Below are 15,943 nucleotides of genomic sequence, written 5' to 3'. Positions count from 1 at the left end.
GAGACTGATGATGATGATTTCTGTGCCTTTGCCAGCGGTTTGAATAGATGTGCAAGTAGGAGATGCAGTAGCACGTGTTGCATGCGCAAGCAGATCAGGCTGGTGTCAGGGTTGCTGGAGAAGAGCCCAGTTTTAGCCTGTCGTAGTCTCCCATGACAGCTTTTGAATCTGTGTCCCGGGATATGGTTTCAGCTGGATCATCCGAGTCCGCTACGCAGAGCACCTCTACTGTTGCTCTAGCTTGGGCTCAGGAAGCATCATCATCATCATCAGGTGGGGACATGGAGGGTTCAAGAGGTTACACAACTCCTTACTATTAGTCTCATCTCTAACAAACAAATCCTTATTCTATTTGTTTCTGCTGCTTCCTACATGGCCTTTTCCTCTGACATGGTTTGAACACTGTGGTTCTTGCTGTTCTGCAGTGTTGCTGTTATTGAGCCAACCCCACAGTTCTCTATTTTTAAAAATAAATATTTAAAACTGCTTGAGCCGGCTAGCTCTAGCACAAACACCCTCATCATCATCACTGCTATTGATCATCAACCCTTTCACACAAAGATCATCTAAATAACCATCATTCATCACCTCCATGAGACAATTGCGTCTGTGTTGGTGGTGTGTGTGTGTGTGTGTGTCTGCAGTACTGACGTTCACCTATTGTCTCCATCTCCACCTGTGACATTACACAGTGCTGTCTGACTGCAAGCCCCCTTTGTCTTACCCCATTTCAGGTTATCACTCTGTATGGTGGTGACAGGTCATGTGACCTCTTAATTCAGAGGTTCCAAGATGGGTACCTGGTCTACCCCTTTTCACAACTGTTTGACATAAGTTACATGCAGCTGTAGTCTGATCTATTGAAATTTTATTTATTTAAAAAAAATAAAAATCTAACACCACACAATAGCTCTTGCATTGAAAATACGGCAAGCGGGAGACGTAACTGGTGATTGTGGATGGTGCAAATGAAATCGTGGTCGGCGATGTTGTGGTGCTGATGTTGGCCATTGGTTAACATCATCATCACAACAAGAACCACGACTGGGCAATGGTACTAGTGATGATGACATCTGTGTACAAGAGGGTGCAACTGATAAGGATAGTAACATCAATGTCCGTGATGTTGATGATGTTTGGTTATGTTTACTAAATAATGAATATACAGGTTTGTTATTGCTGCTTGGAGGTTTCACTTGTGGTTGAATCTGTATTTTCACAATCTTTAAAGAATGATCAGTATCATTATTTGCATCTGAAGCATCATCACATTCATCATCACCCCCACCACCAGTGCCACTGCCACCACAACCACTTAAATCAGTCTTTCACACCATCAGCAACATCATCAGAAAAAGCCTACTCATTCATAAGTGATATTTGAATGGATGACTCTGCTCCTCAGAGTCATCAAGTCCCTGTGACTCTCCCGTCTTCTTCATCTGACTGTTTTAACAGCTCTTAAGAGGTCATCTGCCATCAATGCCAGAGCTTGTTCGGCATTCATTCATATTTTTGAATGCAACAAGAAGGATGAATCTTTTGCATGACTTAATAGTGGGCTTGGCAGTAGTAAGAAAGAGCAGCAGCTGGCACTGGTGGCAGTCGACATGGCTTTCCCTAGAAAAAGGACTGTTTCATTAACATTCTCAATAATATGCTTCCCCACATTACTACTACTAGTAGCTGGGGTCCTAGGCTGACGAACTTCCCATCCCCATTTTAAAGATCGTAATAGGAGGTTCATTGTCTACTAGGCAGGGGTGAAGGGATGTGGACCTTCTGCACTGAGATTGGGATTCAGTGAGTGTCATTACCCTTCGCTAATATTTGCAGTGAGTAGTAGGCACACCAGCAGCACCAACTTTCCCCGATTTAACTTGATCCGATTCCGCATCGCCACAACCAAAACTACATCCACCTCGTCTTGTCCCTCCACGTCTACTATCAAAATAATTCTTCAAACTACTAAAACTGGTATTACCATTAGACGTTATTATTTGTTAACTTCACTTATTATATATATGCTCGTGGTATAGTAGACTTGCTGCTAGCTAATTTACGGTCAGACACACTCCGATGATCTGCTGCTATATACTAGCCCTACTAGTCTGCCTGGCGCATGGCACTTGGAGCAGAACACAGGTTTCCTCCCCACCACACATCACATCCCTCCCACTCAACTCATTGTTCGGTATCAAATAAATGTATTTTATAATTATACAACTAGTTGCAGTGAAAATAAAATTATATCATTTATATAATAGACGAAGCAAAGAACAAGCCACTGTGAGGCCAGATGAATGCACTGGTATAAGAATAACACAAGGCACTGCGGATGTTTCTAAATGCTATTTAATGAGCCAAAAACTTAGCGACGTTTCGACTAATGTGGTCTTTTTCAAGTGGTGAGTGGCTTGTATTATTCTTATACGACTGTATGACTTGGATTTCCAGCAGGACTTCTTTTCACGCAAGAGCACAGGTAAATATAAAAGATTTTGGAACATATGGTGTGCAGTAGTAATCCTCCTTCTGCAGGCCAGGTGAATGGACAGACACCAGACACAGACAGTGGGTCAGTCACAGCTAAATACTACACGTTTTATTAAATAGATGTTAGAAATGTTTGACCTGGCTAATTGTTATAACAACACAACTACACTGCCAGTAGGCAGTCCTAAAAGCAAGCAACTCAATTAAATTAAAATTTAGTCGAGTGTGCATTAAATAGATAATAATCTAGTGGCGACAGTGGCGTGGCAGGGTCACTGGTCAGTGGATTGGACACACTGGGTGGTGGTGTACCATGTAATGTTAATTAATAAAAAAAAAACAATAAAGTAGATAACTAGTAATTTAATAGTAAACTGTGGTATAATTATAATATTACAGTATTACTGTATAGGAAGTCAGAAAAATATCTTGAAGTCCGATATCACTCTCTACTTTATCTAGTAAGTTAAATGTATATGCATGTTTGGAGAGGGGAGGAGAGAGAAGAGGAGAGAGAAATACTTCACCCAACACCAGCTTCGATGAAGAAAACTCGGCACTGCATGATAGTGATCAACAAGGAATTGTATTGGGACAACCAATATAACCATCGTTTCGGTGCGCTGCACCCCAAGGAAGCTCCCAGAGCCCACATTGCTCACTATCATGACGTGCCAAGTCTTCGTCGATCTTGGTGTTGGGTGCAGTATTTCTATATTTATTTTAGGTCTTGCGCACTTGTGCTTTCCTATGAGGTTTTTTGAGGTATGCGTACTATACACATTGCTTGCATATCTACTGTATATAAATACATATACAGGGATGAAAAAAAATCCTGTGTGCCTAAAATTCTCCTCATCACTGCGCCTGTGCTGTAACTGACCTGATTGAGAGGTTAAGTTTCCGTTGCGCAGCTCCATGAGGAGAGGGTCGAGGGGAGAAATCAGAGCAGGAGGCTAGTCAAAGCTGAGAGCGGAGATGCGAGAGAGTGTCAGTGTACGTGTGAGGAGCGGAGGGAATTGGAGAGCAGGATGCAGAGGGGTGGGGCTAGTGAGAGGTGTCACTAAGGCTGCGCATATAGTGCCAGCGACGTCACAACAAATGCGTTGCCGCCGTCGCGTGCGCTTATAGTAAGCCTACGCAGCAACGGCTTGGCCGCGATCGCTGGAAGTCCTCTCAATTTGATTTTTCCAGCGACCGCAACTTGACGTCGCCGGCACTATAAGCGTAGCCTAAATGCGGGTGTGTGTCTCCGTTTATCTGTGCAAGCGTCACTGTGAGTGTGTCACCGATACACAGAGCCGACGATGGGTGGGGAGGGACAGCCTCCCTCATTCTCCCTCCCCCCCCCCCCAGTGCCGCCTAACAAAACATATACACACACATACTAATATATATATATATATATATATATATATATATATATATATATATATATATATATATATATATATATATATATATATATATACACATATATATATATATATACACACATACACATATATATATATATATATACACACACATACACATTATATATATATATATATATCACACACACACACACACACACACACACACACATACATACATACATACATACATAGCACATTCTACATGCTTCCTAAAATTCACAAAGAGGGTAACCCTGGTCGCCCTATTATCTCTGGATCTGGCACACTGAGAATATTTCTGGCTGGGTGGGAGGCATTCTAAAACCACACATCAGGGCACCACCGACCTGCTTAACAAACTTAATATCATTGGCCCCCTCCCAACAGGAACACTACTAGCAACCATGGATGTAGAGTCACTTTACACTAACATCCCCCAGAAAGATGGGATTTCAGCCTGCAGATACTTTCTGGGACCACAGGAGCCACTCACAGAGACAATGATTAAATGCATTGAATTTATTCTGATCCATAACTACTTCACATTTGGAAATAACACATAACTCCAGATAACCGGGACCGATATGGGCACTTGGATGGCGCCACAGTATGCCAATCTGTTCTGCGCAAAACTGGAAAGTGACTTTCTTTCCCCCTGTCACTTGAGACCCCTTACATACCTTCGCTACATCGATGACATCCTCCTGATTTGGACCTCTGGTGAACAGGACCTCCTACAGTTCCATGAGAACTTCAATACGTTCCACATGACCATCAACTTCAAAACTCGCCCATTCCCCAGACGAAGTATACTTCATAGACAACACCATTACTATAAAGAAAAAACAACTACAGACTTCTATATACCGCAAACCTACAGACAGAGCCGGCTATTTGAGGGAAAACAGCTTCCACCCGACACACACTAAGCATGCATCCATCTACAGTCAAGCCACAAGATACAAATCGGATATGCTCCGATATAGCAGACAGCGGCTTACAGCCTTGAGATCAGATTTCATAAACCGTGGATATAACCACAGAATTGTAGACCAGCAAATCCACCAGAATATCAAGAAGTGATCTCCTTGAATAGAGCCAGAAAGAGACAAGCGACAGGGTACCTTTGGTGGACACATATTACCCACACCTAGAAGCACTACGCAAGATCGCCAGGTAACTACAACCCATTCTCCAGGAAGATACAAGACTGCAACAGGTCTTCTCTGAAACACCCTTATTATCATACAGATAACCTCATAATCTCAAGAAAATGATGGTGAGGAGTAAAGTATTCAACAGTACAACTGAATATGGGACAAGACCATGCCAGGACGCAAGATACAAAACCTGGGCAATGCTCCACACAGCGGGCACAATACAAATACCACACAGGAATCTGGAGTACAAAATCAGAGGAAGGTTCACCTGTTCCTCCAGCAATGTCGTGTACCTCATCATGTGCATGAAATGCCCAGGGGGCTGCTACTACATAGGTGAAATGGGACAGGGGCTAAACAAGAGAATGAATTTGCATCGCCAAAGCATCACATGCAGAACAAGAGACAGTCCTGTCGGCGAACATTTATCTAACTCTGGCCACAAGATGAACGATCTGAAGGTGGCCATACTCAAAGGCAAATCTTAGAACACCGAAAGAGAGACGGTTGCATGAATACAAGTTTATGCAACTGTTCGGGACACTTAGCGATGGCCTAAACCAAGACCGAAGTTTTATGAGTCACTGCTGACATGAGAAATCTCTTCCCGTGAGTGCTAAAGGCCATGTCCATACATACTGCGCTATATATGTATGCACACACAGCTGTCTCTTACACATACAAATAATATGTAATTCCATCCCTATATACCAATAAGGACCAAATAGTATCTACACACATTTTTAGTAATGCTACATCCTCTTACATTTCCTCACCTAAACACACGATAGATAGATAGATAGATAGATAGAGATAGCTTTACTGTGGAGGGTTTTTGTCACTTTTTCTACCCACCATAACTTAACTAAGTGTGGTGAAACCTATCCTAAGCTTCATTTTGCAAAGCCAGTATAACCAACCACACACTGATGAGACCCATTAAAGGTCGAAACGGCTGTCTGTGGGTGGGTTTACAGGCTATGCATCTTAACCAAGGCTGTGCTCAAAAGCTGTGAAATACAGCAAGCATAAGCTTACAGGGGACCATGTTATATGGTTTTGAAGCAAAAGGTGACACTGTGTGCTCATTTGCATGTCATTTCCCAGAATCCCTTGCTGCATTGGAAGCACTGTGTGCTGGGTGATAATGGTGAAAAACAGGGTTGCAGACCTGTCTAAGACATGCAAATGAGAATACAGTAATATTTCCATGTGATATAGATAGATACACACACAGGTTAATTTTTAAGCTACAAGTTTTATGTAAATAATATAGAAATGTTTGAACTGCAGCAGCAGCACTAACCAAACCAACCCACAGCCAAACCCTGCCTACAACACAATGGCTTAATAAACTTGAGGCTGCACCCGTATTTATACACTACTCCTCCCATAGTAATTCCGTTTGCGGATTCAGATTCCGTTTGCAGATTTCGATTCCGAATCCATTGAACGGTTCTTCATCGATAGGGAAAAAAAAAATATATAAAACGAATCTGCCTTTTTGAGACTGATCCGCAGAATGTCACGGCTCAAAGCAACTTCCCAATCCGCCGCAGATTAGGATTTCAGCGAAAATTTTGCCCATCTCTAGTTAGGATAATTGCACAAATCTATTTCTTATTTACCAACTGGTAAACATTGCAGTGTTTTCTGAAAAAACAGCACTATGCAAAACTGATGAAAAATACCATCTGAAACCACTATAGTTGTGATCGAACCTATTGCTTATCTAAGACACAGGCAATTCTGGAAAAGGGGATCGTCAGACCCACAATACACAACAGTTATGGACAGAAAAAAAACAGTGGCAAAAATGTAATACCACTGACACAGCCTGTAACACAGCTTCCATTTGATACGAGATCTCATTCACATATATCAATTTCCTGGGTACAACCCTGTAACTAACAAAAAAATGGACAGCACCTAATTTTGTATATAACAGTAATGTAATTTCAGCATTTGGTTCCATCTAAATGTGGTATGTGACAGTGTTGAGTTAGACTTCTATAAAGTCCACAAATGCTCTGTAGACACTACTACATACACACATCATATTTAACCCATTCAGTGCTACTATGGACAGCAACACATTAGCAATGCATTACTCTCCAGTACCAAAGGGCTTAAAAATGTTAGTGCCTCTTTGATTAAAATCATTAGTTGTGGGATATTAAATGCCATCCTAGATTACTTAAGCGTCCTCAGAATGTTAAATAACCCATCTTCTCATTTTCATCAAATTCTATTTGACTATAACACGTTTGTTTTTAAGCAGAAAGGCCTGTTTGACACAGAACAAAGACATCCTTAGTGAATGAGGCCTTAATTTTCCAATGCAATTCCTATCAGGCCTACACAAGAGGCTTGGAAAAATAACACACATTACTTCTATCTGCCTCTTCCCTGCTCGTATATTTAACCCACTAGACTTTAACAAACAAAAAAAAGGTGCAGATTTGTATTTTTATGCTCAGACTTACGTTTTTTTTATTTTTTATTATGCGTTTCTTCTGGTAACCTCTTCCAGCCAAAGTGACACAGTTTTCGTGTAGGCTGATGTTGATTCGTGCTCAGAAGCAGGGTAGTACAGCTGCAGGCAATCACACTCAAGAGGAAAAAAAAAAAAAAAAAAATCCAAGCCAGACAGGGCCTGCCTTTGCAACACAGTAAACAAGAGGCCCTCCAACCATTACGGTCCTGCATTCAGAGCCCCCTCGCAGAAACCACCTACATGCAGAAAAGACAGAGAGTGTCTCCAATCAAACCAACATGGTTCCCAGTGCACACTTAGCACAAGCACTGTGTCAATATTGCCTAATTGCCAAGTGATGCATCCGACACGTACTATATGATTGAAGCCACGACAAGCGTACGAACATAAATGCACTGGGCTAAGCCTCTAAGCAATGCCTTTATATCTGACAAAAGGAGGCCTACGTGTCCCAGCAGAAACCCCTGCAGAAGTGTACATAAAGAAAATTATTTTAAAAAGCAGGAGAACCTATATATACACGATTGGCAGTTCAACACTTTTGTCATTATCAAAATGCAATAGCCTCAGTGGTTAACATGTATGGCAATATTACATTGAATTCCAAAAAACAAAATATATATATATCTGACCATAACATAACTAAGGCGATATCGCTTGAACCACAATAGATTACATTATATCTTACTATTAGCATTTTACGGTCACAAACTCCTTTATGCTTTAGATGTACAGTATGCTTCAATGCCTGAATCCAACTGTCCTTTGTCAAATGTAACTGCTGAGGCAAGAAGTGAATTAATCTTATGAAAAACATACCCTTAAACACAGTGGAATGTGAGTTACGTGCCATTTAGTGCTATTAATAGCTAAAAAGAAATGTATAACTGAATTCAAGTCAACAAAACATGCTGCAGTCACTGCAATCACATTTTTAAAAGAAAGCAGTATATTACTAAGCATTGTCTGATTATAAACATTGTCTTTGTCCTGTTATTAACCACTTACCCAATCCAAAAATCCCCAAGGCTTTATGGGCTGCCTTACTCTGCGGATGACAGTAAAAAGGAGCCCAGTTTCACACTGAATAACTGAACACATTTTCACTAAAGGTCTCCATTTTTCTTGATTGTAGCCATTACAAAGCCAGCTGAAAAGCTGGGACCGGTCAGTTTACTTAGCATCAAACTGGGCGAGATTGCAGAGCTGCTGATTTCCTGTTTTAGGAAGTATCAAGAGATCTTTCCCAAGGCGGAATACCTAGTGTTCCAGTCTCCCAGCCTTTGTTCTCCACTTTGCCTCATTCATTACAGCTGCCTTCTCTGTGTCTCTCCTCTGCTAAGCTCCCCTCTCGCTCTCTCAGGCCTCCAGCTAACAGAACAAGATGCAGATGCCAACTCAAATGAAAATATACACTTTAAGATACATTTTATTTTTTCCCCCCTTCCATAGGCGTGAAAATAAAAGTTAATAACAGGATTTCTAATAAAGCTGACGCCGTTTAACTGTATAAACGTTAAATAATACTATTTAGCACACCAAAAAAAAAAAATATGTAAAAATTCAACAAACATCTGTTTTGTCATTTACCTATTAATTGGTGAACTATAGTATGCAGTAAGTGGCACTGTAATCTTTTATGAAATTCCATCTACTTAAATGTTTTTTTTTATTCTTACTTTATAATCTTCAAATGAGGTTTATATTGGGTACTAAAGATCACATTTATGTTGAATATATTTTTATATAATGAAAAAGATAAGAGTTATCAAAAAAACAACAGTACATTTCGGAGTCTATATTGCAGCAAAGAATTGTGGGTATCGCAATCCATGTTTTATATTGTACAAATGTACTGGTTTGTTTGGAAATGATACAAAATGCAACAAAATAAAACCCACAAGAATGTTGCAAACATACAAGCTGCTGCACGTATTCCAAAAGGTTAGACACACAAATAACTACCTATAAATGTAATTAATGCCGCAGATTAATAAATACCTGTATTTACAAACTTTATAAAAAAAAAAAAAAAAATTTTAAAAAACAACGTTTAGTTCAAATATCGGGAGACCTACCTGAATATCTTCAATTCATGGATACAAAATAATTAGCATCTTATTGTAATCAAATTCAAAATACTCCAATCGCATCCTTTGAACTTTGACCTTTTAATCTCTGTTCAGTTGCTCTTAAAGCAATGAATGGGTTAAAAACAAGGACATCATTTTACTTCCTAGCTCAACGTTAATGCAAATGTAGTTGGGTTTTTTTAAAGCCTTTTTTTTTTGTGTGCGTTTGTACACAATGCTCCACATTTACATTTGGCCTTCGCCACAAACATACTGAGTAGCATCTTTTCAGTTTTTTTTTTACACGATTGTCTATTAAAAGATAAGACCAGGACATAACACCCGACTCAGCTGCACGCGCAGAATTACAGAACATGCAAACCCCAAATCCCAGGTAGCAGATCTGTCCTGGATGGTGACTGCCCCAGCACAGCAATGCCCAGCATTGCAGGTCACATCTCAAAAAAAAGGTGTATTTCTTAAGGATAGAAATGCAACAGACATGTAACACACACACACACACACACACATCCCTCCTCCTCCCCATGAATGCAAATATGCACATGTTTTTTATTGCAGGTTTCACATACCAGCGCTGTGTGTCTATAGTGCAATTCATACTGAGTGGGGATGGCACCTTCCTTGCAATCTCCTCTGCTTTTGGCTGCCATGAAAGGAGAAAGCTCTCCCACCGAAGCTCAAGTGACTGCATTGTTCATGAGCGGATCTGACTCAAACCAGTTTCAGCCGGATCTGGACACCCTACATAAAAGGCTGTGGCAACCCTAAGGATACATGCCATTAGTCCCAAAATCATAGGCCTTTTTTTTTTTTTTTTAACCTAATTCTTCCAATATTTTAGCATTCTCCCTACTCTTACCGGGTGGGAAGGGACAATGTTATGGGTGGGGGTGCTGTATTAAATCAGTGACATATATACACATTAACCGTGTATAAATCCAAGGGGGTTGACACCGCGCCCCCCCCCCTCAACTCCCCATTCTAGCCCCTTTGCATTTATCTTGGGGGGGTGAAACTACACCCCATATTCTATCCCCCATGCCTTTAACTGGAGAGGGGGGCAATGAAACTGCAGCACCCCTAGTATCAGCCCCCATGCATTTATCCGGGGGGAGGGGGAACCGCAGCACCCATAGTTCTCGCACCATGCATTTAACGGCAGGGGGGAGGAGGGGGAAGCTGCAGCACCCTTAGTTCCCGCCCCATGCATTTAATAGGGGTGGGGGGGGGGATGGGGATGAAACTGCAGTACTCCTAGTCTAGCCCCCATGCATTTAACAAGGGGGGAGATGAAACTGCAGCCCCCCTACATTTATCTGGGGGGGAGATGAAACTGCAGCCCCGCTAGTTCTAGTCCCAGTACATTTATCCGGGGGGGGGTGAAACTGCAGCCCCCCTAGTTCAAGCCCCTGTACGTTTATCCGGGGGGGTGGGGGGGAAGTGAAACTGCAGTCCCCCTAGTTCTAGCCCCTGTACATTTATCGGGGGGGGGGAGTGGAACTGCAGCCCCCCTAGTTCTAGCCCCTGTACATTTATTGGGGGGGGGAGGAGTGAAACGGCAGCCCCCCTAGTTCTAGCCCCTGTACATTTATCGGGGGGGGAGGGTGAAACGGGAGCTAACCCTAGTACCTAGAGGGTGAAACGGGAGCTCCCCCCCTGTACATTTTTCGGGGGGCGGGAGTGGAACTGCAGCCCCCCTAGTTCTAGCCCCTGTACATTTATCGGGGGGGGGGGGAAGGAGTGAAACGGCAGCCCCCCCTAGTTCTAGCCCCCATTTATTGGGGGGGAAGGAGTGAAACGGCAGCCCCCCTAGTTCTAGCCCCTGTACATTTATCGGGGGGGATAAACGGGAGCTCCCCCCCTGTACATTTTTCGGGGGGCGGGAGTGGAACTGCAGCCCCCCTAGTTCTAGCCCCTGTACATTTATCGGAGGGGGGGAAGGAGTGAAACGGCAGCCCCCCCTAGTTCTAGCCCCTGTACATTTATCGGGGGGAAGGAGTGAAATGGCAGCCCCCCCTAGTTCTAGCCCCCGTACATTTATCGGGGGGGGGGGGAGGAGTGAAACTGCAGCCCCCCTAGTTCTAGCCTCCGTACATTTATCGGGGGGGGGGGGGGAGGAGTGAAACGGCAGCTCCCCTAGTTCTAGCCTCCGTACATTTATCGGGGGGGGGGGAGGAGTGAAACTGCAGCCCCCCTAGTTCTAGCCTCCGTACATTTATCGGGGGGAGGAGGAGTGAAACTGCAGCCCCCCTAGTTCTAGCCTCCGTACATTTATCGGGGGGGGGGAGGAGTGAAACGGCAGCTCCCCTAGTTCTAGCCTCCGTACATTTATCGGGGGGGGGGGGGGGAGGAGTGAAACTGCAGCCCCCCTAGTTCTAGCCTCCGTACATTTATCGGTGGGAGGAGTGAAACTGCAGCCCCCCTAGTTCTAGCCTCCGTACATTTATCGGGGGGGGAAGGAGTGAAACGGCAGCTCCCCTAGATCTAGCCCCCGTGCATTTGGCTAATTGCAGAAACAGTACACACGCAAAGGCCCCTTCACGCCACCACCTCCGTTTCCTTATTCTTTTTTAATCGGGTTCTCGACTGCACGGGACCAAGCACAGGGTCTCCATTAATACGCTTCCTCCGCCACTAGAATAAAAGCATGGAAGAGGAAGAAGAGGCGATGAAGCCATGAAACTGACAGCAATGCAGCAGGACTCTCCATCTATTGTTTATATGGATTGTGAAAGGAAAGGGTTGGGCGGAAGTGCCGAGGGGAAAAATGCATTGTGCTGCTGACCCTTTGGGCACCGAAGTGGGCAAACTGGCCGTCTACAAGCACACGTTTATGCAGTAAAAAAAATATATTAAATATTTATTGACTAATATAAATATGCGCCAAGTGTTACTCAGTAATTTTTTTTTATAAACTGTTGAGCTGAAAATAAATAAAAATGCATATAATGCTCAATGTATTACATTAAAGATGGCAGCTCCAGTGCACAGTTAATGCGCTGGCTTGCATACATGTGAATGGAAGTTAATGGTGCGTTTTCCAGCTTCTCATGATAATAAATGTGATCGTCAAGAAGAAAAAAAAAGCAGAATAGTTTGTTTCAGAGACCAAAAGGTACAGTCCCACGCAGCATCATTAAAAGCTAACCAAACCGGATGTACAAGACATACTGTACTGCTTTGGGTCTGGGCTAATTAAGGGATCATATATCACAGAGGCTACACAGAACACTGCACTGATTACAAGCTTACAATGAGCAGGACTGAGCCATGAAGCAGTTTTTTAACCCCTTAAAGCAGCAGCAATATTTGTATTTTTTTAACTTTACCTGAACCGGGACTCTATGAACCACCGAGGTGCAGGGGCCCTCCTCCCCTCAGCTTCCCAGATATTTTTTTGTGCGCGCCTATTTTGATGAAACATGGCCACGTGATGACCAATAGAAAGCCGTGACATCACCTGCCAATGATGTCACCGCTTTCTTATTGGCTGGCAGGTCAAGCCTTGACCCCCCCCCCCCCCTCGCCGCCATTTTGCATCAGCCGGACACATATTCTTCCAGGTGCCACAATGGAGGAAGCTGGGGAAGGTCTCCAGATGTCATGGTACAACAACAGAGGAGCTCGTGGGGGGTGGCGCAGGTTACTACCCGACATAGAATCTGCTGACCGAAAAAGTCATACTTTGGTGCAGCATAACAATTACATTGCAAGACAGCAGGGAGGGCTATTATACCTACCTTCCCAAAATACTGACAGGTTACACAAGGTTCTCCTTTTGAAACTGAAAGGGGCTGAATCAGCCTTTGAATACTGGGCCCTCTGGTTTCGTCTGAGGCTGATGAATCAACTTTTTGGGAGTAACTATTCAGGGCAGAGGAAAGATCATAGAGATATATCAGCTCGTACGTACCTTGGAAATTATTGGAGTTGGCATGGGGGAGTCTCCTTTTCAATCTTGGGTATAGTGTACCCCTGCAAAAATCCACAATCTCTCAGGGGTATAGTATTTACCTCAATCCACATTAATATGGCTGCTGCTGGACGTGGAGGAGGTGGAAAGCTTCTTTGAAATGTTATGCATTTTGAAAATAAAATGTATGTTATCAGCATTTGGACTTTCTGTAATAAGTGGGAAGATAACAATAAATACATTTACAATCTATAGGATGTACCCCCCAAAAGCACATATATACTGTATGACTGGTTTACATAAAAAAAAAAAAAAGGTGCAATCCCACAGAGCTAGCCAGAAACACAACAATTTATAAAGAATATAATTGTCTAATCAGCTTCCCTAAACAACCCCAAGCATGCTAATAGCACATCTTTGGCTGCTGCCATTTGAACAAATTGCATTTCTTAGAGGCCTCTGAGGGGGAAGTGTGTTTGTCAATGAAGTGATTTCTTTAACCTCATCCCACCCTGTCCTCCTCCAGAGGACCAATAAAGATAATGGAAGGAGGGTTTCTGCTGAGCACACAGTGACATCAGGCAGGAGGAAGCAGCCACAGGAAATGAAACCCCTCCCAAGTCTCAGCTCACCATGTTTATAAAATACCTTTAACAGATTTTGGGAATGAAAAGGCTGTCTGACCTACATTTAGCCCATTAAACATATCACTGGAACCTGTTCACTTTGTCCCTAGAAGGGATTGTCCCTTTAAAGCTCCCAGCCCTGGATTCCACATGCCGTCCTGGTGTGAGCCTGAAACGTTTACTTCCTGTGAGGAATCCATACCTTGCCAGGACAGAGCATGCTCAGTAGCAGCTGCTGAAGCCACACTCCCTGGTGTCGCCCTGACTAGCTGTGAGTGTTGATTACCACTTTAAAGCGCATACTGTGCAGTATGGTACATACAGTACACAAACTACAGTGAGGCTAAAACATAAGGATGACGGCCCTAAGGAACCCCCTCCTCCCCCAGCCCCCCCCCCCCTCTCCTCCCTCAGCCCCTCCCCCCCCCTTCCTCCAAATGTTTTTTCTGTGCAAATACAGTTTGAGATGATATGATATGACATGTATTGACCTAAATGCATGACATATGTACAGGTAATGATGCACTACGCAGTGGTGCACGTCACAAGTTTTGTTTTTTTACTTTTGGGAAAATATTCATAAAAGTAAATATTAGAGACGTGTGGGTTATGCACTGCGCCGTTGTACACGTCGCAGTTTTTTTTTTCTTGTGGAAAATGATTTATGTATTGTTATAATCTTGCTGTAAAGATTCACTGCATAATACCATACCCAAGCTGGAGAATGTGTCTGCTCCTGCATGGTACATTCCCTCCAACTGTGCCTAAATATTAACAACAGCTGTACCTACTGTACCCATGTATGCGCATGTGTGGAAGCAGTGCTGCCTATCTCCCATTACTTGGAGCTCAGAACCTCCTGTTAATTACAGAAGCTGGAACATCAATCACTAATTAGATAAATGGCCTTCATGTTATAGAAAATGTATCACTATCTGTATTTTTTGTATATGTTACGACAGTGTTTCTCAAACTAGGGTGCCTCCGACTGATATTAAGGGTGCCCAGTGGGGGGGGGGGGGAATAAACTAATTAGGTGTGCTTTTAGCGTGTAATATTTTACAATTAAATTTACCAATGTATAATTATATTTACAGTCAATTATGATAACACTGTAATTGTAAATGTAAAAGTAGATTGTAATTAGAAATGTATTTTCAGTTTTTACCCTGTTTTATTGGAACTTACAAAATGTGACCGTTGATAAAGTAATGGCATACCACAGCAATTGGATCATCTAAATAGGGTTGCCCTGTGCACAATTAAAAGGTTGAGAAACACTGTTAGTATAAAAACAAAGTATTTTAATGTTAACATGATATTTGCCAAATAATAAATTGCATGTGTTATGGAGTCTACATAGTAGGTGCATACTTGCTTATAATCGTCTATATCCCACAAGAAAAGAGAAAAACAAAAGTGTACATGTGGCTAATTGTGGATGGTCTGCTGGTAAGACACCAAGAGACAATGAAAGGGCAAATAAAGTTGGCATTATTTTGTAAACTATTTAATGCTTAGTCAGCTTTTGAAACAATGGCTCACAGTTCTCCTTTATGTAAAAGTTCTAGTTAAACCAGTTTTCACTTGGTTCTAATATGCGCAGGTTTAAAACATGACAATCTGGGAAAGGGGAATGTTTGGATAAAAGATAGCCTTGTCATGGAGATTAAATGAATGGGAGCTAGTTGTTGGCAATACGAGACGGTCGCCATTCGGAGGGATTTCTTCAGCCCTAGAAAGGAGTGTTATACTAGCCTG

General features: G+C 42.7%; 1 protein-coding gene across 9 annotated transcripts in view; it reads right to left on the bottom strand.

Moving 5' to 3' along the window:
- The window catches only part of ZNF532 (zinc finger protein 532), a 124,074-nt gene extending 109,573 nt beyond the window's left edge, over positions 1–14,501 (bottom strand). For 3 of the 9 annotated variants that reach the window (XR_012799280.1, XM_075587268.1, XM_075587333.1), the window contains exons 1-3: positions 14,245–14,377; positions 13,557–13,765; positions 7,540–7,786 (exon numbers count right to left, since the gene is read on the bottom strand). The gene's annotated coding sequence lies outside the window, so the exon portion shown is untranslated. The other 6 variants (XM_075587286.1, XM_075587303.1, XM_075587276.1 and 3 more) reach the window with 6 other exon arrangements.
- Positions 14,502–15,943: the final 1,442 nt, after the last annotated feature.

The sequence above is a fragment of the Ascaphus truei genome, chromosome 1 (assembly GCF_040206685.1).
Source record: "Ascaphus truei isolate aAscTru1 chromosome 1, aAscTru1.hap1, whole genome shotgun sequence".
Lineage (NCBI taxonomy): Eukaryota > Metazoa > Chordata > Amphibia > Anura > Ascaphidae > Ascaphus > Ascaphus truei.
This window is presented reverse-complemented; position numbering and strand designations above follow the sequence as displayed.